This window comes from Taudactylus pleione, unplaced genomic scaffold (assembly GCF_031769625.1).
Source record: "Taudactylus pleione unplaced genomic scaffold, aTauple2 ptg000579l, whole genome shotgun sequence".
Classification (NCBI taxonomy): domain Eukaryota; kingdom Metazoa; phylum Chordata; class Amphibia; order Anura; family Myobatrachidae; genus Taudactylus; species Taudactylus pleione.
In genome coordinates, this window is record NW_028284981.1 from 2,064,974 (window position 1) to 2,092,418 (window position 27,445).

A 27,445-nucleotide genomic window follows, 5' to 3' on the forward strand; every position below is an offset into this window, starting at 1 on the left:
ACACATTTACTAATACTTAAAAAAAAAAAAAAAATTACAAAATTGTCTGTTAGTAAATGTGTGATTTAGCCCCAGAAACACAACATCGATTTTAAATTGCTTAAAATTGACCTTTAGTAAATATACCTTTTAGTCTCCCCTCTCCCTGTTTATTCAGTTCTTGAGGTGCAAGGCAATTTGAATCTTCTAATTTTAAAACATCACTTATTACAACAGAGATATACAAATTAGATTCTGCTTAGCAAAAATTGCTCTCAGTCGGAAAAAGCCCCCCCCAAAAATAGTCACGTGGATAATGGATTTGACGGGAATTGTCGAACCTACTTGTCAACATTAGGCAACAATTTGTCAGCTAAATTATAATACAGTACTACAGTACATTGGGTTTATGTACTACTGACACACATGGCTTGCATTAAAAAGGGTTATGCTCAATTTAAATCCATTCACTAACCTTCTATTTAATGTTACTGCTTTCTTATGAAATATATTAAACGAGATGTCCAGTAATTATTTAGGGTTCTATTTATTAATACTGCTACAAAATGATTTTCTGTTGCGGCTTATTGCAGTGGTAGTAAATCGTCTTTATAGAGAAAAAAAAAAAATTGCCGGGGCACCTGAGCTCCTAGTTCCAGATTAATAATAATAAAAATAAATAAAAAATGTTTCTTATTAATTAGAAAAATTAAAAAAAAATTATATATATATTTTAGTTTTTTTTTTTTTTTTTTAATAATAAATCTCCTGCTTACATCATCCTGAGTTAAGGTTAAGCTGGGTACACATCAGTGACGTGTGGTGAGGTGAATGGCTGGGGTGGCACACATGGAGATGGGTCTGAGTGCTGGGAGCCTGTCTCACCCTCTACTCACTGTAACTCTCCCCTCACTACACTAATCTTAAGTGTCCATTGATTCTCCTACCTGCATCACTGTGTCTTCTCTTGCTGCTGCTGACTCCAATCTCTAAACACTGCAGTACACTTCCTGGTCACATGACACATCCAAGGTGCCCATCAGTGCTCAAGGCCCCACCCCATAACTCAGAGGCATTCCTCTATTAGCTCTCTTTCTGTGCAGCTTACTGGCCGTGGTTTGGCTCCGCCCCCAGCTCTGCAAGCAATGTCTGACTGACTGACTATTCAGAAGCGAGGCTGAGCTGTTGCTGCCTCATCTCTCGCTAATCAGCTGAAATATGTATAGCGTGTATGTAGCTGTGTTAGCCTATAAACGGCTTCAAATGCTCCTGCAACAGTCAGATCGGGAGGTCAGGATCTGATGGACTGCACACGCTATGTCGTTCCCCATCTCTCGATCCCGTTGAAGACATCAAACACTGGGCGGGATCCATCCCTCCACTGATTGCATGCAAAGCAATGTTTATTATCACCATATGCATGAGCATTTGTGGTTAAAACCGCAAAGGACAACTCTTCTGATAAGAGCTGTCCTTTGTGGTGTGAGAACTTCCGGGTTTATGACCCAGGAGACCTATAGATGGCGTGGTCTATCGGGAACAAGCTCGGGAAGGTTTCGCTTTCTGGGGCTTGATGCATATTGGGAATGCGATCCCTCCTTCATACATACGGGGGATACTTAGTATTTGAGGTAAACCCCCAAATACAGGTGTTTTCGGGGATTTTACCTCAAATACACTTTGATAAATGGGCCCCTTAATGAATCCACTATCAGCGCAGAGAAACAAATGTAGTTATGTACATTTCGGCATCCTGGTCGCTCCCCACAGGTGTATTTTTCCGGCCATCCCCCATGCGTCATTGTTTGCACGTGTCTGTGGGCCATTTGTCAAGTACATTTCATCTCACAATAATCTGCTCAGAGTAGAAAAGGCACAGGATTTCCCATAGTAAACAACCAATATAACATGATTTTCCACCATGTTACTTCTCCTCAACTTCCCCCTGTACCTAATGTTATATTGCATGCAGTTCTGTCTTTCTCTGTCATTGATGTTTGAATTCACACTCAATATTGTTATATATATCTGACGTTTCTCTAGAACAGCTGGCTTGTATGAGACAATCATACAGGTACCCAACTAAACTGCAGAAGGTCCTGTGGCCAGGTTAGTGTCACCCTGGTCTAATAAGTAGTTGGAATGGACTAGACTGGTGATACAAGGGGGTAGATTTACTAAAACTTCTAAAAATAAAGTGTTGGTGTTGCCTATAGCAACCAATCAGATTCTGTCTATCATTATCTAGGATGCAATACAGAAATTAAAGCTATAATGGGTTACTATGGGCAACACCAGCATTTTTTAGAAGCTCTAGTAAATCTACCCCAAGGTCCAGGAAGGGGTGTTATAATACACAAGCAATGACGGTGTCATGACCTAGTCCTTGAGATTTCCAGTTAGGGTACTGGGAGTCGAGGGGACTAGATGGGGAGGCAGAAGTAAACGAGGAGGAAGTATATAAGGCTTCCTCATCGGCTAATTCCGGGTGTTTATGAGACCTGACCAGAGGCATGGGGTCTAACTCGTTGGTGGTTTTCACCAGTGACCCCTCCAAGTGGGATATGGTCTAAGCTGCGCCCAAGGAGCAGGTTGCGGCCCACTGGTCAGGGACCCAGGATTTAGCAACTGACAGGAAGATAGCTGAGTGGCTGGAGATTAACACTATAGAATATCAGTAGTAACCGATACTCAATAACACCGTAGAATATCGGTGGGAACCGAAGTAGGATAACTCTGGAAAATATCGGTAGTGACCAATGTTGAACAACACTGGAGAATATCGGTAGTGACCGATGTAGCACACTGGAGAATATTGGTAGTGACCAATGTAGCACACTGAAGAATATCAGTAGTGACCGATGCTGGTAACACTGGAAAATATCAGTAATGACTGATGCTGGTAACACTGGAGAATATCAGTAGTGACCGATGCAGGTAACATTGGAGAATATCAGTAATGACTGATGCTGGTAACACTGGAGAGTATCGGTAGTGACCGATGCTGGTAACACTGGAGAGTATCGGTAGTGACCGATGCTGGTAACACTGTAGAGTATCAGTAATGACTGTTGCTGGTAACACTGGAGAATATCGGTAGTGACCGATGCTGGTAACACTGGAGAATATCCATAGTGACCGATGTAGCACACTGGAGAATATCGGTAGTGACCGAAACTGGTAACACTCGAGAATATTGGTAGTGACCGATGCTGGTAACACTGGAGAATATCGGTAATGACTGATGCTGGTAACACTGGAGAAACACAGTACAGAGTCTGGAGTAGCGCCCTAAAGATACAACAGCGTGGAGCCTGGAACAGCGATCCGATGCAAGCAACTTCCTGTTCCTGGAGTCCTGCTTTATACCCTTAGGTAGCTGGTCATTGGACGAGATAGTCAGCTGTGAGACTGCAATGCTACCATTGGTGGAAAGTCTGGTCAGGTGAGAAAGACAACATGGCTGCGCCCATGACTGCAGCCGTGGGAACTCCGCAATAGAGAATCGCATGGAAGTCGCCCTGGGGAGAATACTCAGCGTGTCACCTGCCCCTGACGCCCACCACGCTGCTAGTCAGGGAAAGCCGGTGCCTCGGTGAGTAACAGCCTATCCCAGGCTGAATCCTGACAGACGGTAGAACAACTTCCTGTTTCCGGAAAATTACGTTTGTTGTCTATTTACGAAGACTTGGATGGAGATAAAGTGAACGGAGATAAAGTACCAGCCAATCAGCTCCTAACTGCCATGTCACAGGCTGTGTTTGAAAAATGACAGTTAGGAGCTAATTGGTTGGGACTTTATTTCCTTTCACTTTATCTCCATCCAAGGCTTAGTAAATAGACCCCTATTGAACAACAATATAGCAACCTGGATGGACCATGTTGCCGGATCCCCAGACCACTACATCACACCAGAGGGGTCCGGAGCAGCAGGAGGAAATCCTTTGTACAGAACCGATTTCCCCCTTTATAGCCAGGGGACAGAAGCGGACGGCACGGTTACATGGGATGCGACCGGGTAGGTGAAAGCCCAACTGGCTGCTGTAAGTGGTTAATGGGGCATTAGCACATGGTCTAAGTTTAGGAAGGACGTATGGACAGAATTGCAGGCTGTGCAGAGTTTGCATACACGATAATACACCTATTATCTTTTGCACCTGTGATAGGACTGGTAATACGGACACATAGATACGTGCAACTCTTGATGCACTTTTCCTCGTGCACACAATGTGGGTGTAATTGCCCCTGATTTGCATTCAATTTTGCACCAGCCCCAATAGCTTCAACTTTCAGTTAAATAAAATGGACGCCTTATTTTACTCCCTGTCCTGTTCATCTTTCACATTCAGCTGTGTTTCTCCCACTTTTAGATGCAGCGCCCGCAATGTGACATTTATCTGTAATGACAGTCTCCACTTTGCTGACTTGTTTCCATGGGAACAGATGAATTTTACTCCCCCATCAGTTTCTGGGAAGGAAACGAGAGTCCTTAGGACCCAGCCCAGCCATGTTATTGGCTGCAAGGCACTCGTGTCTTATACATGGGATATTTTATTTTACGGGGGCTGGGTGGTGGAAGCAACTGCTCATCCTTGGTTGTTTATATCTTGTATATAGCAGTTTTGTTCTCACCGTAATCCTTGTACAAAACATACATCCCTGCAACTCAGAGCCCTTTCAATGATAAATAGCATGTACTTGTTATTAATAACAACATAGGATAATGTCACGCGGGGGCTTTATACAAACTATCATTATACTAGTATTTTTGACCCATCATTCAATGGGTTACTGGGCAGTGTGGTCGGCGCTGCAGGGTTCCCTACATCCCTTCGCTCTTATCCATTTTCAGACTTTTCCCATCTCTCCTCCGCAGCAGTAGGAGCGGGTTACGCGCCTCCTCCCACTGCGCATTTTAGAGACCGGACAGAGTATTCATGATTATTATAGATATTTTGATCAAGAAACATGGCAGCAGCTGTCACAGTAGCTAAGAGACAATGGCCCTCATTCAGAGGCGCTCGCAAGAAGCCAGAGCTCGTTCTGAATGAGGGCGGCCGCTTCTATTTTTTAGTGCGGCCTCCTGGTCGCTAGCTAAGCTGTGGGTTACTACCCACAGTTTAGCGACCGACCAGGGTGATGGTCGCGATGGTCAAGACCATCGCGACCATCGGGGCTTGCGACAAGACCCTAAGGTTGGGTCTTGGCAACCGCAAGCCCCAGGGAGCTTCCTGCTCTGATCGAGCAGGAAGCTCCCCACTGACATCACTGCTGATGTCAGTGCGGCCGCCCACAAAACGGCAGGCGTTCGCTTCCGTTTGTGTAGCCACCCCCCCCCGCCCCGCCTACAAAACGGGCCGAGCTGTCGATCAACATTGACAGCCGACCCTTTTGTAGTGAGCTCCGGAGCAAGAGAGTTTCTCTCTCGCTCCGGGGCTTGCGCACCATCGACCTGCTTGCGAGCACTCAGGCACTTGCTTGCGGGTCTGAATGAGACCCTCTGTCACTAGAGGTGGAACTGGCTGTAAAACACAGTTGATGATTTGGTATAATATGGCACTTCTCGATGGGGGGGCCTATTAATGGGAGGTCGTTTTCCAATTATTATATTCCTTTACACCACACGTTTTGTGGAATGCGCCAGAATTATTGACCCTTATATTATTAACTAGGTTTTTTTCCATGATTTCGTACTATAATTCTTAACTGTATTTTCCTGTTTTGCATTGTTGGATTGCAATTTCCACTTGTTGCCTTTGAGTCATGTTGCTCTCTGTCAATAGTTATGGAAGTCTATTACTGTAGTACTCCTGGTTTGTTCTTTATGGTGGAGTTGTTTCTTTGGTAATCTCATTACTTCCTTATTTTTGATATTTACAATATATTTATAACTCTATTCTGTTTGTTGGAAACTAAACGTTTCTCTTCTTTATGTGTGAATTAAACATTTTATTTAAAAAAAATAAATAAATTGAGAGATACTTGGAAATAGGTGAGAACCTCATAGAGCCATTATAAATCCTGTCAGGATTCTGGATTTATTAAAAAACAAACTGTGGTTTACCAGATTGGCTTACCTGTAATGGGTGCAGTATGTGCACATAGGCCCACCCCGCACCCATATAATTTTACTTACCTTACGGGAGTTCTGGGTTGTCAGGTACTACTGAGGAGCAGAAATCACCGGCAAAATGGGGGGTGGCAGCCATTTTCCCGAAGATTTCCACATGCCAGAGGGGCATGTGCTGCCCCTTAAACTGCCCCTGCAGATGGACAGTGGTAACCCTAGTCCTAGTGTTTATGTTGCCTATGATCCGCAGGCAAAAGAATAAATGCCATGTTTCAATGACTAAATCATGTACATGACAAAAGCCAATATGTTTCTTTCTATATTTTAATGACATTGATGCAGGGCCCCAATACACTGTTATCTTGCTGGTTCCTTGTGTTCTCACCTTGCATCAAGTGACATTACAAGTGGAGGTGTTTATATTACTGACGTTTTGGAGAGACAAAAAAAGCAAAAAAGGAAAATAAAAAAAAGGATAATGTGATTCCCTTTGGAAAACCCACATGATTTTCTGTTGGAAGTGTTGGAGATAAATCATATTAGCAGTTATGTTCACTTATATTTCATTAACAATGATGTAGAGATATTGGGTAGATCAGGGCATATTATTAAGTTATGTTCTTTTGATGTTCTGTTCTAATTCTGTCCACACAGATCAATAGGAGTTTAATCTCTCAGGAGGCCTGTGAGGAGGGCTTGTGTTGTTTCACTAGTATGTACAATCCAATGGCATCCTGTGAGCAGGAAAAGCAATTAGCCGGAGAAGAAGATTGGTAAACATAAAACCTTCATCTATGTTTGCATATAGAGAACTTGAAGAGGTTTAGCTGATACCAAAACAGCAGGGGTATGCAAACAGCCGTCTGACCAAATGGTGTGACTGAACCTAAGCAGGGATCAAAGGCATCCCCATATTCTGTTTATTTTTGACTACATATTAATATTTCTACCACAGCTAGGAGTTCCAAAACTCATAGACTTATACCTGAAGTCTGGATGCTGGGCTGGCGTGAATTGAGAGTCCCTAAGCTGTATTGTTTGGGGGATTTGAGGTATCTGACCAATCACACATCCCAGTGCAGTCTTGTTTGCAATTATTTTGTAGCTTAAATAATGGTGGTTAATGTGAACATACCATATTTCATGTGGCTCTTACACAGGGGAAATTATGTACAGTTATTTGTATTTAGGATTAAAAGCTACATTGGAGGTCCTAGCATGGACCCTCAGTTTTTATTCAACTAGCAAGTCATCAGGGACTGGGTTATAACATCACTATGGGGGGGAAGTATGGAAGCATTTTGCTCTGTGTCAGACTTGGGGGATCAATTCTAAGTTGAAGCCTGAACCTGCATTTCCTGCCATTCCCCAGACCCAGAATAAACCGAGTGTAATTTTGTGTACGTCTCTCCTTATTGTTTTGAAATTGCAACACACGTTTGTCTATGTAATCTTCAAATCTTTTTATTCATATAATTTCTGAAACTAAGTATTGTATTTTCTCTGTTAATAAAGTGTTCCGTTTATTAGTCTATTTTCTTATATACTCCAGAACCCAGTCTTTGGAGAAGCTATTAGATTGCTAAGGTTACGCTATTACTATTACTGATTGCTAGGAGAAGTGGGAGACCAAATGATTCCAATCCGGACGCAATTGTATTTCTGATTTTGCTGCCTTCCCATATCCATCCGATGACATGCAATAATGTAAACATCGGAAACATTGATGCAGAACGGGTGCCCAACGAACTTCTGAGTAAGTCTGACCTGTCTCAAACAGAGTGAGTCTCCTGACATGCAGAGGATTCTCCAGCTGTGAACATGGATCGCAGTGGCTAATATATGGACTTTTAGAAAGTCACATTTGCGGGACGAAACGTGTCAGACTCCTCCCATTAACTCTTTTTATCTTGTTCCTGCATGGAGTGTTTAATTGATTTACTTGTATTCCTATAAACCACTCAGAGGTTTATTTATCCAGATGACAGCTGAACATTCAGCATTCTTAATATGTTGGCATTAAAAGCACTGCAGGTTGAGTCTCCCATATCCGAAAATCCAAAAACCGAAATATTCCAAAAACCGGAATATTTCAGGGCATCTGTGACGTCACGACGTGACCTAACGTCATGACGTCACTAGTATAGTGGCCAATGAATAGCGGCGTGGGCGTGGTCCACATGCCAGGCCACCCCCAGCAGCACCCGCCGGACCCCCAGTGGCAGCCGCCGGACCCTTCTGCGTCACCCGCCGGTCCCCTCGTGACACCCGCCACACCCGCTGCACCCTTTCACCTTACCCGCCGGACCCTTCCGCCTCACTCGCCGGACCCCTCACGACACCTGCTCCACCCGCCGGACCACCACAACATCCACAGCACCCGCGCGACACCTTCCGGACCCACCCGCAGCACACACCAGGCCTCCCGTTGTGCTCCCCCTCAGGTATTCCGAAAACCGTAATAATCCAAAATCCGAAATGCTCCTGGTCCCGAGCATTTCGGATATGGGAGACTCAACCTATATTATCTTAATTATTTTTCCTGCCAATATATGGACGTCCAGAAAACAGTGTTTAAAGGACCCAACACGCCTGCGTTTCTATAGCCAACCCCTCCCCCCGTTACCTCCCCAAACGCCAACTATCTGTCAATCAGATTGCGAGTAAACCCTCTTTGTGACCGAAATCGCAATTCCAACGCTGCTCGTGCACAATGCGACTTATAGGCATACGCAATGGCGGACAATCGCTCAATCTGTGTAAAACATCGACTTTGCACCCGGATCGGAATCAGGCCTTGAGTGTTAGTTTGTGTCGCAGAGACTGCGCCATTGTGATAGAGTATAAGAGGACCAGTGGCCCCTTCGTAGTTTCCACGGTCTGTGGAAGAAGAGAGGTGTATGGTATAACGGGCAGAGTAATAGAATATTAATTGCGAGTATTATTTTAGGCTGTGCCCTCACTACAGAAGGACTTGGGTACCTGTGCGATCGCAGTCCTGGCACTAGTGTAGTACCAGTCAGGGTGATACGGTTATTGGTTCTGACCGAGTCTCATCAAATCAGGGATACCTATTGGGGTTCCTGAGCAATAATTACATACTTTCATTCATACACCCAATGAAAACAACTAAAACATATAATATTTGGTAACAGCTTTAATGATATTTCACATCACATGCCAGGGCCGGATTAAGGAGGGGGGGGGAGACAGAGGCGGTCGTTCCAGGGTCCTCACACAGGGTCCATGTGACCCTGCCGAGAACAGGTCTCCAGCGGCACCTGTTCTTGGATGGGGCCGGGCTCAGAAGCTGCGGCTATTCTATTGCATGCAGCAGCACAGATGCACAGCGGCTCCCGAGTCCCCTCATCAGTGTCATGTGACACATGTCTGTGACGCTGAGGAGGGAACCCAGGAGCAGCTCTGCAGGCCGGGACACATCAGGTAAGAGAGGCTCCGTATGGGCCTAGAGGGGGGGGATGGGACGTAGGCACAGGCGCCGTGTGGCTTGCGGGGGAGGTAGGCACAGGCGCCGTGTGGCTTGGAGGGGGCCTCCACAACTTAGTTGCCCCGGGGCCTCCACAAGCCTTAATCTGTCCCTGTCTCATCCCGTCAGCGATGTCCTGGCAAACTGCAAACGCCACACTCATTTTAAAATTTCTGCAGGCTGGACAATAAATTAAGCGGGATGCACTGGGCTTATGTAAGTCTGGAACCAGGAAAAGGACATTTCCTGCCCACTCACCACCTCAGGAGTGTCTTGAGAGACAGCGAGAGATATTTGCAAGAGGATATTTCAGGTGTGACCAGAAATAACAGAGAATCATATCCTGGGGGCTGTTTGTTATGTTTGATAGATCACTTGGTGCGCCATGTCCGGAATTGTAATTCATCGCAGAACCTCATCTCAGGAAGGCTAGGCGGTCCAGGAAGAATGTAATAGGAATCCCAGATTCCAGATACTGAGATGAGTTGCTGAGGTGAGAGGAAAGATAAGATGACTGCGGGTTGGTAATAGAAATCCACAGGTCCCGGTATAATTAACAAGAAAGACTCAGGAACGGCTGCCTACTCATAGGCCTTGGCACTGTTTAGCTCTCCCTTGGACCCCACTAAAGGGGGAGTGGTATACAAAAAATAGTGTATGGATATTATCTCTGTTTAAACTTGAATATAAATGATGCACAGATTTGTCGCAGGAGCCCTAGGGGTATATTTACTAGTGCAGGTTTTTAGAAGTGGAGATGTTGCCCATAGCAACCAATCAGATTCTACTTTTCATATACCTAGCACCTTCTAGAAGATAATAGCTAGAATCTGATTGGTTGCTATGGGCAACATCTCCACTTCTAAAAACCTGCACTTTAGTAAATATCCCCCTGAAGTAAACTCTCGTTTTGGGGGAGATGTTTCAAATCTTAGAGAGAGATACAGTGGAGAAGTTCCTCAAAGCAACCAATCAGCTTCTAACTGTCTTTTCATAGACTGTGTTATATCAATGACCGTTAGAAACTGATTAGTTGCTATGGGCAACTTCACCATTTTATCTCTCTCCAATGGACCTATGTATCAGTTATAATTTGCAGGTGTTTTTAGCGAGTACCCACAAATAGTATCCCCCAAATGTATCTACAGAGGACCGCAGCAGATATCGAATATCGACCACAAAGCAGACCCCATAGGGAGCTGCTTTCTGGCCGAATTTCCCCGGCTCCGGAATGTGATGCATTCCATTTCCCGTCCCTACATGTGTGAGATGATACATGTCGACGGTAGATAATTTCATATTGCCCCGAATAGCTGTAATAAGAATATAATGATGGGCTTAAAAAGCCGATAATTAGTAAATGGGCCCCCAAGGCTTAATACAGCTCCTCTCCAATCTTTTTCGTATCATGTGTGATAATTATTCATGTGATCCAGGCCATGCACAATGCATAAATTCACTAACGTGTATTATCGTGTTACCATATAACAACCTTCTTAAATACAATGTAACTTAACTTCTAAAAATAAAGACACAGACAACAGTGTTGGCGTTTAAATATTTTGTGAAATGTATTTTTGACAAGTCATTAAATTTAGGCTATAAGTTAATACTAATAATGGTGATGGCACAAAAAGAACGCACAGGACAATAACAACCAAACAGCTCAAACAAACACACACACAAGCCAAGCATTGGTGATCAACTCTCCTTTACCTTCAATCACTGGTCCAGGTGGTATAGCCATTTCCTGTCCAGGACAATTGGCTGTCGCCTTACTCCACTTTAATGAGAGCGCACCCACTAAGCCTAATTATTAACATAAAGTAACTCCAAGTGTCGTTCTTTTCCGCACCCATCAAAACCAACCATCATACATTCAACAAACAAAAAACAAAAAGAGGGAGGGTGGGAAAAACTGGAACAAAGAGGCAGATTAACATTCAACACTCCATTAAATACTCTTAGACCACTCCCCATGGCACATTCATTGGCTGCATAAGACCAGCTAAACTTAAAGGGGCAATAGCCAACACGTTATTAAACTGGCAACACTCAAAACACTTGTGGTTTAATGTCCCTCATGCTTAAATGTCAGTCTTCGGGCTTATGTAGCTGCAGTGCTGTTGCTGCGCGTTCGGCCCTGAAATGTCTGCAAGGTGCCATGACAAGCTAGTCATAATCAAACAGGTCACTATCACAGTCAAACAGATCGCTATCAAACGGATCACTATCACAATAAAACGGATCACTATCACAATCAAACAGATCGCTATCAAATGATCACTATCACAATCAAACGGATCACAATCAAATGGATCACTATCAAACAGATCATTATCAAATGGATCACTATCACAATCAAACGGATCGCTATCAAATGTATCACTATCACAATCAAATGGATCACCATCAAATGGATCACTATCAAACGGATCACTATCACAATCAAACGGATCACTATCAAATGGATTACTATGACAATCAAACGGATCACTATCACAATCAAACGGATCACAATCAAAACTACCAGACGTCTTTGGAAGATGGCAGCTATTTGTCTGGGCGTCTTCCGACTGCACTAACAGGACATAGCTGTGAGTAAACTGTACATTAATCGGCGCCAGAGCTAAACAGCAGGATCGTATGATGTTATCACAGGTATTTACCCAATACGTGGCAGAATGTACAGCATGGCCCTAAAGACTGGATCTCATATATACGAAGGGATGCTTTCCGCAGCTTCACCGCGGTGGGTAAATATTTCCAGTTTTTAGAGGTGAAATTACCAAATTACGTGTATAAACAAAGAAAACAAAGAAAATGCCTTATATCATAGGGTGTTCCTCCACACATACACATTCCAAGGGAAATGTCAAATTCTAAAGGGGATCTGTTTGTTTGGTGAAATTAAGTGAGACCTGTTGATATTAAAATTGAACCTCTATATACCCCTGCCTGTACCTTCTAAAATCCTAACTATAAACCTCTAAGGATGATGCTAATTTGTGTACGCAGTCATACCATAAATAAAGACTTAGACGTGGAATCTGTGGTTCCAAAGCACAAGTGTTATTCAGGTAAAAGTTCAGACAGTTACACGCAATTGATCAAGACACAATTTAGGCGCAAAAGGAAAATTATACAGACCCAAGTACAGTATACATACGCAGGCGCTTCCGGACCCGGAGATAGGCATCAGCAAGAGACCCCTAGTCATACAGCATTCAGCACGAAGACTGAGAACCAGCGTTCGTGCACACATATTTATACCCCCCCAGAATAAACAGGACAATAGGGAAGTTTGTTGCTTATGCCATTGGTTCCCAGGGGAGAAGCATCTGTTACAGCACATTTAACAGGCTAGTTCAAATAGACTCTCCCTGCCTCTAACAGCTGGGGATCTTCCTCTTCACGCCCCTTGCAACATCCTAACAGCTGTTCCTAAAATATACATTTTGTTGCTTGTAGGCTCTGCGATCCATAACTCGAGAATGCATGATGCGATCTCCCCACTGATAACACCGGAATACTGTAAAAAGAGTACGCATCAGTACAACTCCAAACATGACTTGTTTAGCATGTATAATACCTTAGTTATCAAATATCTTTATTTCTCAGCATTTAAACTAACTGAACCAACTTAAATCATACACTTTAAAGCTTATTAAACCTTATGTGTGAATATGTAATGTGTGAGTATTCGGGGTTTGATATAAAGACGTATTAATGTGTGTATGAAGATGGATGCACTTTAGCAGTGTGACATGCTGAGCCAGATAGTTCCACATGCCCTCTGTCAGCAGGCCCCCACCTTTCCTGTGTTCAAAGGAAACTGTGTTATCATCTCAAGCTGTGAAGTTGGGGCCATCCTGTCTGTGTGTGGGGCTAAGACCTGTTTAGGATTCAGACAAATCCAATTGTGTAGATCAATGCCTGGATTATATTACAATTGCCACAACTATACTTTGTCTGCATCCAGGGATTCCCAATTTGTATACTTTGTCTGCATCCAGGGATTCCCAATTTGTATGTAAAAATACCCATTGTCTATTCTATTTACTTTTACTCAGGAAGCTTGTTCTTCCAGTTGCCCTTGGTAGATTAACAAAAACATTGCCATCTGTTCTTAGCTCCTGAGTTGTAACTTGAAGTGACGCTGGTCACAAAATGGCATCTTGCAGATTCTTGTTTCTAAAATGGAGTCTAGCTGCCATTTGCAAGATTACGTCGCGCACGCTTCAATTTTAAACTGATCTTGTCTCAGCCAATAATCCAGTTTTGACAGACCGAACCTGCCCAATTTTGAAAAAAAAACAACAACTCTGTAAACTAAGTGCACCACCAAAGGACTGGTCCTGCACTGCCCAAAGGGGCTGTGCCTAGTGGTATGTGTCCAGCATCATTCAGTACCCCCCATGCTACTCAGACCTCCTCACATGCCACTAATGGCATTGTATTGATATCACTCATTTGATTAAGGAGCTCATTCAGACCTGATAGCTAAGCAGCAGCCGCTCGCTGTTGCCGATAATTGCACATATGTGCATGGTTCGCAAAGCACGTGCGCAAGCCAGTCTTAGCGATTGGGAATCGAGCGCTCATTGCACATAGACTGCCCTCTACTTTGAGTAACAAATTGCACCGTTTGTGGGTGGTAACGGGAAGGTGCTTGTGAACGGGGGTGTGGATGTGTGAACGCAGGCGTGTCTGGCCGTCATAACGGAGTTTAATGGGTGTGCATAATTAGCAAAGTAGCGTCATTGGACACGTCACTTGGTTGTTTTTTAGCCTGAAGTGCTCCAAGTGCTTGCGGGAGGGTAGGGGCTATCACAAGCGCTGCGAGCAGCTGCAATGGCCCTCGATGTTCCCGATTAAATACACACTTCCTGGAGATGACGTGTGCAGCGAGTGACAAGTGGGAGGTTTTATAGTCGTACGCTCACTGGTATCGCTCTCTAGGACATAGAGGGCGTCCTTACACCGCAAAGTGCGATCGCTTGATTTGCATACCCGGCCCCTTTTGCAAGCGAGCGTCCGCTGCTTAGCGATCAGGTCTGAATGAGCTCCTAATATCCTCCAATTGGCACTGGATAAATAAGATTCACACAGACACTGTCTGTTGCCTGAATTATTAGGTCCTTGGCTGCCTGCTGTGATCATTATATGTGCTGCTGCAAAGTGCAAACACACAGGTACTGATGTGACTACATTAAGGGAAGAGAAGTGATGATAGGGTCTCTGCTGAGTAATAAAGAGGATTGATGCACGTTTTAGGCATCGTAAGGTTAAATTAAATAAGCCATGGCATATAGCTTCTGTCTCACCATCATTATTTGCCCTAAGGGCTCTATTTATAAAGCTGTGAAAACCCCTTTACCCAGGATAAATTCTGATTATTGCATTACTTGAAAGAATCATAATATTATATCAGGAGAATCAGAACATTATATCAGGATGGTGTTGGAGAAAGAAAGCTGAGAAGTTCATCCTTCTGCTTCCTCCGCGTCCGGGTTAGTCTGTATTAGCGGTATGCAGTGGGGAAGCCAGCGGACCTAGGGCCTGATTCAGAGACGGACGCTCTGAAAGAGCGCTCGCTCTGAATCAGGGCGGTTTTTCCTGGCCACTCGCATAGCTGTGGGTTCCCACAGCTATAGCAATCGGCAAGGTTGATGGTCGCGATGATCAAGACCATCGCGACCATCGGGCTTGTGACAAGACCCTTGTGGTAGGGTCTCGTGGCTGCAACCCCCAGAGAGCTTCTGGCTCTAACAGAGCCGGAAGCTCTCCCACTGACATCACGGGCCGCCCACAAACGGCAGGCGTTCACTTGGGAACGCCTCTTTTTGTGAAGCCACCCCCCCGGCCATGCCTGCCAAACGGGACGAGCTGTTAATCACCATCGACAGCTCGTCCCTCTTTGGTGCGAGACCCGGAGCGATAGAGCACCCGTCGCTAGCCGGGTCTCGCGCATGCGCGTGCGCATGCCCAGTGGGCAAACATCGACCCGGTTGTGAGCGTTCAGCGCTTGCGACCGGGTCTGAATCAGGCCCCTAATCCCGACAGCCGGCTTCCCGACTGTTTAATCCTGGCGAGGGTTAAATGACAGGTGTCTAAATCTAGAAGACCGGCGCCCGGCATCCCGATCGAAGGGACACCGTGCCCGAGCGCGGATAGCCGTGGGGGGCAGGGTTAGGTTTAGGGCTCCCGGGTGGGATTTAGGGTTAGGCACCCCCCCGGGAGGTTAGGTTTAGGCTCTGGGAAGGGGAGGTTAGGGTTAGGCACCCCCGGGGGGGAGTTAGGGTTAGGCACCCCCCCCGGGGGACTTAGGTTTAGGCGGCGGGGAAGGGGGGGTTAGGTTTAGGCACTTAGAGGGGGGATTAGGGTGAGGCACCCCTAAGGGAGGGTTAGGGGAGGGAATTAGGTTAGCGATACTTACCTTAGGGACAATCAGGATTTTCACCCATGTCGGGCAGCCACTGTTGGGATTCCGTATTAGCAGTGTACTGTAAGGTGTGACCATGATGGCGCGGTGAACATGGGATGGTCACAATTAATTGCATCTATTTTAGAGCTTACATTGGAAATCCAACAGCTTTTCGCAGTGTTGCACTGAACAGCAGATTCGCAATACAACTCTCAAGCTAGGTACACACTTGTCGATATATTGTTGATATATTGCGAGTGCATCGGTGAGTGTGTAAACCCAATATGTCTGTGAACGAGGTAGCTCATAGACATATCAGGTCGACCCCGCAGCACAGCCCACCCATGACGATATATCATGCAGATATATCGGTGCATCTGTGTGTACGACCCAACGCCCACCCCGTACACTGGCTGCAGGGTGCACTGACATCACAATAGCCCTTCCAGTTGTGATGTTTGGCCAGACACTTTGATTGCCAATTGGTAAGTGTGTATAACTTACCATATCAGGTCGGGTAAGTGTGTACCCAGCTTCAGGGTAAATTCTCATCATTCCACTATTTAATTTTTAGTTCGCTGATTCTGGAGAATACTGTATTAACACAATATTGCAGGCAGATGTCCATGTTTGGTAGCTCACAAAAGAATTTCAACTTTTAGAGTAGATCACTGAGCCAAAAGTCTTGCTGTCCCTGGCTTACCCCCTCGATGGCCATCCTTACTCCTGATGACATACGGAGACACTCAGCACATGATTGGGTTGTTCTGCTGCTTCCTCAACTAGTCCCACCCCTGCCCTCTGCTAACAGCCCAGTGTAGTGCACAGACAAGACGTTTTTAGTGCCCAGTGACAGACAAGTTGTGCAATAGTTTTCAGCACCCGGGGGGTGGGGTAGGGGGATGGGAGTTCTGGGCACCAGGAAACCCACCTAAAGGTGCCACTGCAAGAGAAAGTGACACATATTGAGCTCTCGGTATAATATGAGAAACTGCAATGGTTTTTAAACTCATGCTCTTACGTGGTTTCACATACAAGCTTTTGGAGGGGGAATTGGAATGGAATGGGTGCAGTTGCAAGGGTTAAACTTTGTTTTCCTGGGTGCTCCACTGTGTACTGGTCATAAAAGGTCTTCCACTCCGCTCTTCTCTTTTCAGCATCCTCATCGTAATACAGGGGACTTAGACGAGGGGTAGTGGGCCACGGATGGTGACAAACGTCATTAACGTGGCACCCGCCCATAGCGGTTAAACAAATTGCATCCATGAAAGTTCTGCCACTGCACTGCATACATAGAATATATACACAAGTATGGTATATATGAACATAGTATAGTTTTTCAAACATTACTGTATAATAAATATGTAGAGTTTAAATGGAAGGTATTTGCATCACCTGTACCATATCTATACATGTGAATAACAAATAAAAGCTCCTAGGGGGTATATTTACTAAATCAATTTTGATCGATTTAAAAATCAATGAAAAACATCGATGATGTGTTTCTGGGGCTAAATCACACTTAAAAATTTTTTTTTCAAAATTGTCTGTTAGTTAATGTGTGATTTAACCCCAGAAACACAACATCGATGTTGATCGATTGAAATCGATAAAAATCAACCTTTAGTATAGTGTTCACCTAGAGAAAGGGCACATCTGCGCGCTCCTGCGCCCAAAAAGGAGGCAAGGCCAAGGAAAAGGTGGCGCCTCCCCATTTCGTCACCCTTGGGGGCGTGCCCGACACTTACAGACATGCCGGGCTGTCCCCAAGCGCTGCTATCAGTCTGAATGGATGCTGGGTGCATGCGCCCGGCATACATTTGCCGGCGGTGACCGCTTCACCGCACTTTTCCCCACCTACGGGACACTGCGATCCACAGGGGGAGACGGCACCCGCAGGTTGTTTCAGCAGGGCGCAGCGCCGGAGGGCAGGGTGCTTTTTGCCCTTTAGAAATAGAGCAGGGTGCGCCGCCCGGCTAAAACAGCCTAGTGTGAACGCTATTAGTAAATATAACTTCTAATATAGGGTGAAGATACTTTAGGATTACATAGGAACTATTTTTTAATTGTAAATTATATACATTAGTTGTAATTTGGCCCGGGTTTACAAATCTACTTATATGTCACTGTGACTCTGGTATTATTTCTTACAAAGTTTAACATTATTGTGTCAATAAAATGAATTGTGTCACAGATGTTGGGGCGTGTCACGTCAATAATACTGTTATGAGCCAGTGCAATAGCTAAGATCAGCCTGCTTTGGTGTTATTTACAGAAATCTAGAGCAATGACAGATTGAGGCTCAGGCCTTCTATTTACAGCAATAATGACCTGGAACAGGAATTTCACCACCGTCCTGCACGCAAAGTTTATCCTCCTTCAGGGGTGATCTCTAATGTGTGTTCTCATCAAACAAGGATTTGACGTTTCCAGGCATAGGATTCGAAATAACGACCTGTTACTGACAGAGTAGTAAAGGGGTGGATGATAGCATGATGGTATGAAGAGGAAGTGGGGAAGGACCTGATTGACCAAAAAAAAAGACGTAAATGGAAAGTAGTATTCATCATCATATTATTACAGATTTTTTTTCTTAACATAATTTATTTACTTTTTTTTGTGCCAGCATATTCTGAAAATTTTTTGATTCAAGGAAATTTTGTGAAAGGCTTCTGGTCAATTTGCCTTTACTAGATTCGGCAATTAGGAAATCCCCCTGTAAAAAAAAACAATCATAATTTTTTAGAAAATGTACAGTAGATTTTTGCAAATGGATCATTAGTAGATTTATTTATAGCATTCCAACGTGCCTTTAGAATTCAAAGCTCTTTGTGACAACAAAATTCGACTCTGGTGGGACTCGAACCCACAACCTTTGAATAGCTATATTACTCTAGAAGTCCAATGCGCTATCCATTGCGCCACAGAGCAAACTGTTGTTTTAGAAGTGTTACCAACGATATGTGGAAAGTGTAAGTTTGAAATAAATTCTGAAAGATTCTTTTTTTTTTTTTTTTTACAAAAGTTTTAAATAAATTATTAAAGTTAATTTTTGTTAAGAAAATATTCTGCTGTCACTCATACTTTGGGGTATATTTACTAAATTGTGTGTTTTTAGAAGTGGAGTTGTTGCCCATAGCAACCAGTCAGATTCTACTTATCATTTATTTAGCACCTTCTAGAAAATAATAGCTAGAATCTGATTGGTTGCTATGGGCAACAACTCCACTTCTAAAAACCCGCACTAGTATTTTATGTCACTTTCATTAATGTTTTTGTTCACTTTGTTTTGTACTTTGTAAGGCACTGCGGACACCTTGTGTCGCCATATAAATAAAGGATGATAATTATAATAATGATAGTAATAATAGTAGTTATATCCCTTTGATGTTTACAATTCTATTTAACTCCGATTGGCCATTGTAGCCATGGGTACGGATTAAGGGGTTCTGGTAAAAGTCAGTGTTCTCATTTATCAAAATTGCTGTAAATGGCTGGATGAAAAATAGAAATCTTTACCTCAAATCTCTAATCTATGTTCCAGCGATTTTTTCTCGCTTTCCGTATGTTTTGAAGAAGATTAATTCACCAGAATGTCAGACATTTGAACATGCTGCAGGTGTCAGTTATATTCCAAAGGATACTACATTTTATTGCATTTTTCATGTTCCCAGAATTCCCTGCAGCATTATTTGCCTTTTCATCTGTCAGTAGTGATTTGCTGCTGGGTGCAGCAAAACACAATGACACTGATTAAAACAGAACACACAAAATGAACTTTTCCACAGATGTGATTTCCCAGATCTCTGACATAATTATAATTTTCAATTGCAGATTACATTCTGAAAACCTACATATAGGGTTATATTTACTAAAGTGTGGCCTTTTAGAAGTGGATATGTCGCCCATAGCAACCAATCAGATTCTAGCTATTATCTTCCAGAACAGGGGTGGGGAACCTTTTATCTGCCGAGGGCCATTTTGATATATATAACATTATTCGAGGCCCCGGTGCTGGCCACGCCCCTTCCGTATGATGTCACATGGACCGGGGCCACACTCGCCGGTGATTACAGCATTGCCCGGAACAATGATCCAGGGAGCTGTAAGGGCAGTGGTGTGATCGTCTGAAGCATCCAGGCAGCACTGCTGCATAGATTCTGGCTGCAGGGTGCCATTCTAGGCACCCTGTTGCCCAGATGAGGATAGCAGAAAAAAGCTCAGAGGGCCAGACCAAATGATTCCGAGGGCCTTATACGGCCTGAGGTTCCCCGTCCCTGTTCTAGAAGGTGCTCGATAAATGTTAAGTAAAATCTGATTGGTTGCTATGGGCAACATCTTCACTTCTAAAAACCAGAACTTTAGTAAATACACCCCTTAGAATCCTGCAGTTGGCAATTTTAGAAAGGTGATGCCATCATGGTGCACAAATGACAGACTTTTCCTTAGATAGACCATATGGCTAGCAATAAGTAACTCAATAGAATAAACATTTCACATACAATTCAATTCACCCATTCATTTCAATGGAATTAATAATGCATCAGTGGAAATAACATTGAAATGAATAAGCCCTTTAATTTCAATACATGTAACCAGTGCTATTTTTGCAGAAAAATGGGTACAGGAGATCTTGAGGGGGATCAGAGGTGGGCGGAGCTGTGGATGGAGCTACAGTGGGGGTGGGGCATCAATTGGTATGCAACCAATTAAAAAAAAAATTGTCAAAAGTTTAGGCTGTGGGGCTGGGTGTTATTATAACATGTCAATCTAGCATATAAGTATATACAGTCAGGTGCATAAATATTGGGACATTGACAGAATTTTCATATTTTGGCCTCTATTCACCACCACAATAGCTTTGAAATGAAACAAACAAGATGTGCTTTAACTGCAGACTTTCAGATTTAATTTGAGGGTAATTACATCCAAATCAGCTGAACAGTGTAGGAATTACAACGGTTTCTATATGTGGCTCCCACTTTTTAAGGGGCCAAAAGTAATGGGACTATCAACTCAAAAGCTGTTTCATGGACAGGTGTGGGCTATTCCCTCCTTATTTCATTATCAATTAAGCAGGTAAAAGGTCTGGAGTTGATTCTAGGTGTGACATTTGCATTTGGAATCAGTTGCTGTCGACTCTCAATATGAGATCCATGGAGCTGTCACTATCAGTGAAGCAAGCCATCATTAGGCTGAAAAATCAAAACAAACCCATCAGAGAGATACCAAAAACATTAGGTGTGGCCAAATCAACTGTTTGGAACATTCTTAAAAAGAAAGAACGCATCGGAGAGCTCAGCAACACCAAAAGACCCGGAAGACCACGGAAAACAACTGTGGTGGATGACAGAAGAATTATTTCCCTGGTGAAGAAAAACCCCTTCTGAACAGTTGGCCAAATCAAGAACACTCTCCAGGAGGTAGGTGTATATGTGTCAAAGTCAACAATCAAGAGAAGACTTCACAAGAGTGAATATAGAGGGTTCACCACAAGATGTAAACCATTGGTGAGCCTCAAATACAGGAAGACCAGATTAGAGTTTGCCAAACAACATCTAAAAAAGCCATTACAGTTCTGGAACAACATCCTATGGACAAATGTATGGCTGCCAATGGAACTGGTTCCCTTGTATTTATTGATGATGTGACTGCTGACAAAAGCAGCAGAATTAATTCTGAAGTGTTTCGGGCAATATTATATGCTCATATTCAGTCAAATGCTTCAGAACTCAGACTTCACAATTATTTGAAATGTAAAGGATCTCCTGTCTGTGATCACAGCCATTTCTAAGCAACACACTCCTCAGTATTATCATAACCTGGTGAAAATTAAGACCAATCTCTACATGGATAAGTTCATGGCTCCACAGCCCACCCCCAAGGCAAATCGAGCCAGGGGTAGTAGCAAACGTACAGATCAACCTACAGACCCTGTGGAAAACATGCCACACACACATAGTTCCGAACCCGCTACTACCCATAACACAATGGGCCCGGTTCCTGCTCCTCTCTCATATGCAGAGATAGTTAGAGCCATTAAAGAAACAGTGGAACCACTACTGCAAAACCAAGCGGATAAATTCATGGGGGCACTGGCGGATATTAAGACGCAAATGTCCTCTGTCTCACAACAAGTGCGTGAAAATGAAAACAGGATCGGAGTCAACTTTCATGAACTTTCGGAACTAAAACAACAAGTTGCTACCATGTCGACCACACAACAACAATTACTATCCAAGGTAGACGATCTGGAAAATAGGTCCAGACGCAACAACCTGCGACTTCTGGGTCTTAGGGAAACGATTAAAGGCAACGATCTCACTAAATTTCTTCAAACCGATCTCCCTGAGCTACTCGGCATCTCGGCTGAACTGAATAATTTTGAGATAGAACGAGCACATAGATTAGGTCCTTTTCGCGATTCTAACATCTCACGCCCTAGAGCTGTTATCTTCAAGTGCTTAAATTTTCGTCACAAGGATCTGATATGGTCAACTGCTCGACAGAAGGGCCCTCTTCAGTGGGATGGCCAACGTATCCTCTTGTTCCAGGACTACTCCGCGGAGGTTGCCAGAGCACGCAGAAATATGTCCCCTGTCTGCTCTCAGCTCATCCAATCAGGGACTCGCTTCGCGCTCTTATTCCCAGCTAGACTTCGCATTTTCTCATCTCAAGGCCCTAAAGATTTCACAGAAGTTGCTGACGCCCAGGCTTTCCTTAACGAAGTAAAAGAGTCCTCGGACCCCTCCACGATGGACCATAATGATTGATTACGGGAAGATGTCCCATACCTATTTTGATGCCTTTACCAGGTTTTACCCTTTTCTTCAAAAATATGTTTATAGTCTGATTTAGGATTATAATTACATATATACTTGTGACGTTGCTTTATAGTTATTATTAAGACTATTGTCTTTTTTTTTTTTTCCTTTTCAATAGGCTGAGATCAATGACTATAGTTTTGGTTATATGTTTGCATTTGATTCGCAATCTATGCATATCAGCGTCTTTCTTTATTTTCTTTTTATGTCTATGTCCATTTGTTTATTTGTTTCTTTATACTGTATGAATCACGAAGCTCATGCCCTTCATAGCTTATTTATGACTTATACTAGAGCCGACATTCATATTATTATGAACCTACCTAACACCAACCGGTATTATGGGGAGTATATTAACATTTATACTACACTTTTTTACTATTTGCATTACCTAATTTCCACACCTTGTGATGCATTCCCACCTTAGGTTTTGCACCTGGAATGTCAGGGGGATTCACTCACCAGTGAAAAGAAAGCGCATATTGACATATCTTAATAAGCTTAAATCCGACATCACTTATTTACAGGAGACTCATTTAACTCCCACAGAACACGCCAAGCTAAACACACTGCACCACCAGGTACTGGCGTCATCATCATTTGGTTCTAAGTCACGTGGAGTGGTAATCCTAATACGCAAGGGTATTCAATTCGATATTCACTCCTCTGATGTGGACCAAGAGGGCCGATACATTCTTATGGATGTCACGCTAGACGGCACTAGATATTGTTTGTGTAATGTCTATGGTCCCAATATATATGATAAATCTTTTTTCTTAGGATTGATTAACAAATTATATTCTTTTGCAGATTCTAAGATTATATTAGGGGGTGATTTCAATCTGGTCGCTTCCCCAACCTTAGATAGGAAAACTTTCTCTCATTCCTCCCCCAAACAACCAAAAATAGGTTTAAATTATATAGCCAAAGAATTGAATTTATTAGATGTGTGGAGAATGAGACACCCCACTGATCTGGAATACACGTACTACTCAGCCACTCATAACGCCTTTTCTAGGCTTGATTATTTTTACTTATCTAACTCAATATCCCCAATGATTATCGATACATCGATTGAAACTATAGCTATTTCGGATCATGCGCCGGTGTGGGTGGATGTACAGGGGAAATTCCTTTTGGGTTCATACTCCCAATGGCGATTTCCGGCAAAATTAGCCTCATCCCTTAAATTTAAGTCAATGCTAGAGTCTGCTTGGGCCAATTACGAAATGAACAACCAAATACATAAAGATAACCCAGGTTTATATTGGCAAACTGCTAAGGCGGTGATTAGGGGGGAAATTATCTCCTTTATGACAAAATATAAGGCTGAACAGGACGCCACTTATAGATCTGCACAGACGGCCTTAACATCCGCATTTCAAGCTCTAAGAGCTTCACCCTCACCGGTGACTAGAGCCGCATATGGTGAGTGCAGGTTACACTTTGATCAAATCCTCACTCAAATGGATGATAAATATGTATACTCAGGTAAATTACATTTCTTTCGATACGGCAACAAACCTAGCCGACTCCTATCAAACATGCTGAGAGGTACCAAGCCACATAATAATATTGCAGCTCTCAAAGATGAAAGCTCTGCCATACAATTCAATGGCAAAGATATCGCAAATATCTTTTTCCGTTACTACCAAAACCTCTATTCCCAAGACCCAATAGATATCACTAAAAAGGAGGCTTTTTGGGAATCACACACCCTGCCACAGATTTCATCTGCACAGGCTGATATATTGATTGGCAAAATTACACATGAAGAGGTAGATCAGGCTGTTAAATCTCTCAAGACGTTCAAGGCCCCAGGCCCAGATGGTCTGAGTGGGGAGTTTTTCAAAATATTACGTCCCCAAATCACAGAGACTTTAACTAATGTATTTAACTCCATAATGGATAGTAAAATAATCCCTCACTATTTTAATTCGGCCATTATAAAAGTTCTGCCGAAGTCAGGCAGAGACCCCCTTTTGCCTTCATCATATAGACCCATTTCTCTACTTAACGTAGACTATAAATTATTGACAAAAATTTTAGCAGAGCGGTTGAAGTTGATTCTCCCGTCTATCATACACCCGGACCAAACCGGGTTTATTTGTGGCAGAAATTCTGTCACAAACATTAGGAAAGTCCTTACGGTGCTGCAGTCTCTGCATATGGGCGAGACGGGTGATCCCAGGTTCTTGTTGTCTTTAGACGCAGAAAAAGCGTTTGATCTGGTAACCTGGGATCACCTGTTTGAATCTCTGCGTCGGTTTGGTATGCCCGCCCTTTTTGTTGAGATCATACGATCCTTATATACTTCTCCCCTTACTCAGATTCTCACTAATAGATATTTATCACCTGTATTCTGTACACAGAGAGGGACGAGACAGGGTTGCCCGCTTTCTCCACTTTTGTTTGCAATTGCGCTAGAACCATTGGCAATAGCAATAAGACAGGAAACGGAGGTAAAGGGTATTACTATCAGAAACCAAACATGTAAATTGTCTTTATTTGCAGACGATATGATGCTTTTTATTCTGACCCCCTACGATCCATCCCTACACTTCTGGATCTAATTACCACATTTGGATCATTTGCAGGTTATCGCATCAATGTGAGTAAATCTGAGTTGCTCCCTATTGATGCAGCTACTTTTTTAGCTACACATCCCCACATAGCCTCTCTTTTCACAATTGCAACACATAAATTAAAATACTTAGGTATATTTATACCAGCTCAATTATCCTCTCTATATGCTTTTAATTTCTCTCCATTGCTAAATAGATTAAACTCCCAACTCCAGAATTGGAAAGATCTTAAACTCTCTCTACTCGGACGAGTAACTGTAATAAAGAGTGTGGTGTTCCCGAAACTAGCCTATCTTTTACAAACTTTACCCATTACTTTAACAAGAGTGGATGTACTGAAGTTTACGCAGATCTTTTTTAAATTCATTTGGCAGTACAAGAAACCCAGAATGCCGCGTTCCCGAGCTTACCTATTGAAAAAAAATGGAGGGCTGAGCATCCCAAGCATCTCTGCATTTGCAAAAGCTGCCATATTCCGATATATAACGGATTGGTTATTACATACCGATCACTATACTAATCCTGACTTGGAGGAAGCATTATTTCACCCATATGCCCCAGCAGCCTTGTTACACACCCCTAAAATACACATTCCTAAGATATTTCGTTCTAATATTTTATTCTGGGACACTTACACTACGTGGTTGAAGGTTAATACACATTTGGGGAAAAATCCTTTTTCATCCCCGTACATCCCCTTATGGGGTAATCCCTGTTTTCCCCCTTCACTTGACATTCCTCTTTTTAAAATGTGGAATCAAAAGGGAATCATGTCCATCAAAGATGTATTTGATCCGGGTGGCAATTTGCTCTCCTTTGTACAATTACAGGATAAATATGACATCCCTCGTACACAATTTTTTATGTTTCTACAAGTACGTCATTTCATTCAATCCTTAGATAATCCTTTATGGATCTCAATTAACACAGATACAATGAGTCGCATTCTACTCTTATGTCGCTCAACCAAATTCAGAATAGCTCATTTATATAAATACCTGATTGAAATTCCTATACATGCTTGGGCACCAGTTGCGGAAGCTTGGCACACAGAGATACCCGAATTATGTGACTTGGAGCCATTTGTTGCGAATCTGGATTGTGTTTTACCCTGCCTTAAGTCAGCGAGACTTCAAGAAATTCATCTTAGAATTTTAAATCGTACATATATGTCCCCGGCCCAACGGAGACATTTTGTGCCACTGGAGGAGGGAAATTGTGTGAAATGTGACTGCTCTAATGCCTCTCTCTCGCATAACCTCTGGTACTGCAGAAAGATCCATAGATTTTGGAATAAAATTTTGTGTTATCTAAATAATACGATACATCTTAAATTGTCCAAAAATGCGGCAGCTCTTATTTTCGCAGAATTTTCAATATGGGAGTCTGAGTCCTCCTTGGGCCCATGGAAACCTGCTCTGAGAGTCATGGTTACAGTAGCTAAACAACTTATCCTTAATTACTGGATCTCAAAATCAGCACCTACACTAATGGAATGGAAAACTGCGCTGCTGGAGGTAATTTATGCGGAGAGACGTATGGCTATCTTTAACATCGAAAGAGGGGTACGGATTTTTTCCAAAAAATGGGAACCATACATACAATGTTTACCGGTCCAGATTCAGAATAACATATGGAAAGTCTTTGATCACACGGAATGGTTTATGCTAAGAAATATCACTTAAAATGCCCCTATTTGTGCTATTTATATGTAGCTCTCTGTGAATCCCCCCAGACAAGGTATCTCTCACCTTCTGTCAGTGATTCCCCCTCTATTTCTATTTCACCTTTCTTTCTTCTTCTGTTTCTTTTATCATTTTATTCTAACTCTCCCCCCCTTTTTTCTAATATAATTCTGCATTGATGTAGATTATATTGACGCAACGATTGACTGATATACCGAAGTTGATGTGATAATTGGTTAACTCAAAATTCAATTGCTGCTTACACTGGCTCTATAAGTTGCATAGTTTGAGTGACATTGATTGTATATTTACTTGCATTTCTATACGGTGTACTATATTGATTTTTTTATACAGTATTTGTAATTTTGTAATTTTCTACATTATATTA

The 27,445-nt window shown here is 43.0% G+C and overlaps 1 protein-coding gene and 1 non-coding gene across 14 annotated transcripts in view; one reads left to right on the forward strand and one right to left on the reverse strand.

Annotated features, from left to right (window-relative positions):
* The window catches only part of DNM1 (dynamin 1), a 131,799-nt gene that overhangs the window by 12,427 nt on the left and 91,927 nt on the right, over positions 1-27,445 (forward strand). The gene's annotated exons all lie outside the window — the stretch shown is intronic.
* On the reverse strand, positions 18,809-18,894 carry TRNAR-UCU (transfer RNA arginine (anticodon UCU)). Its single transcript is given in 2 exon segments — positions 18,809-18,844; positions 18,858-18,894. It is a non-coding gene; the product is annotated as a tRNA-Arg (tRNA).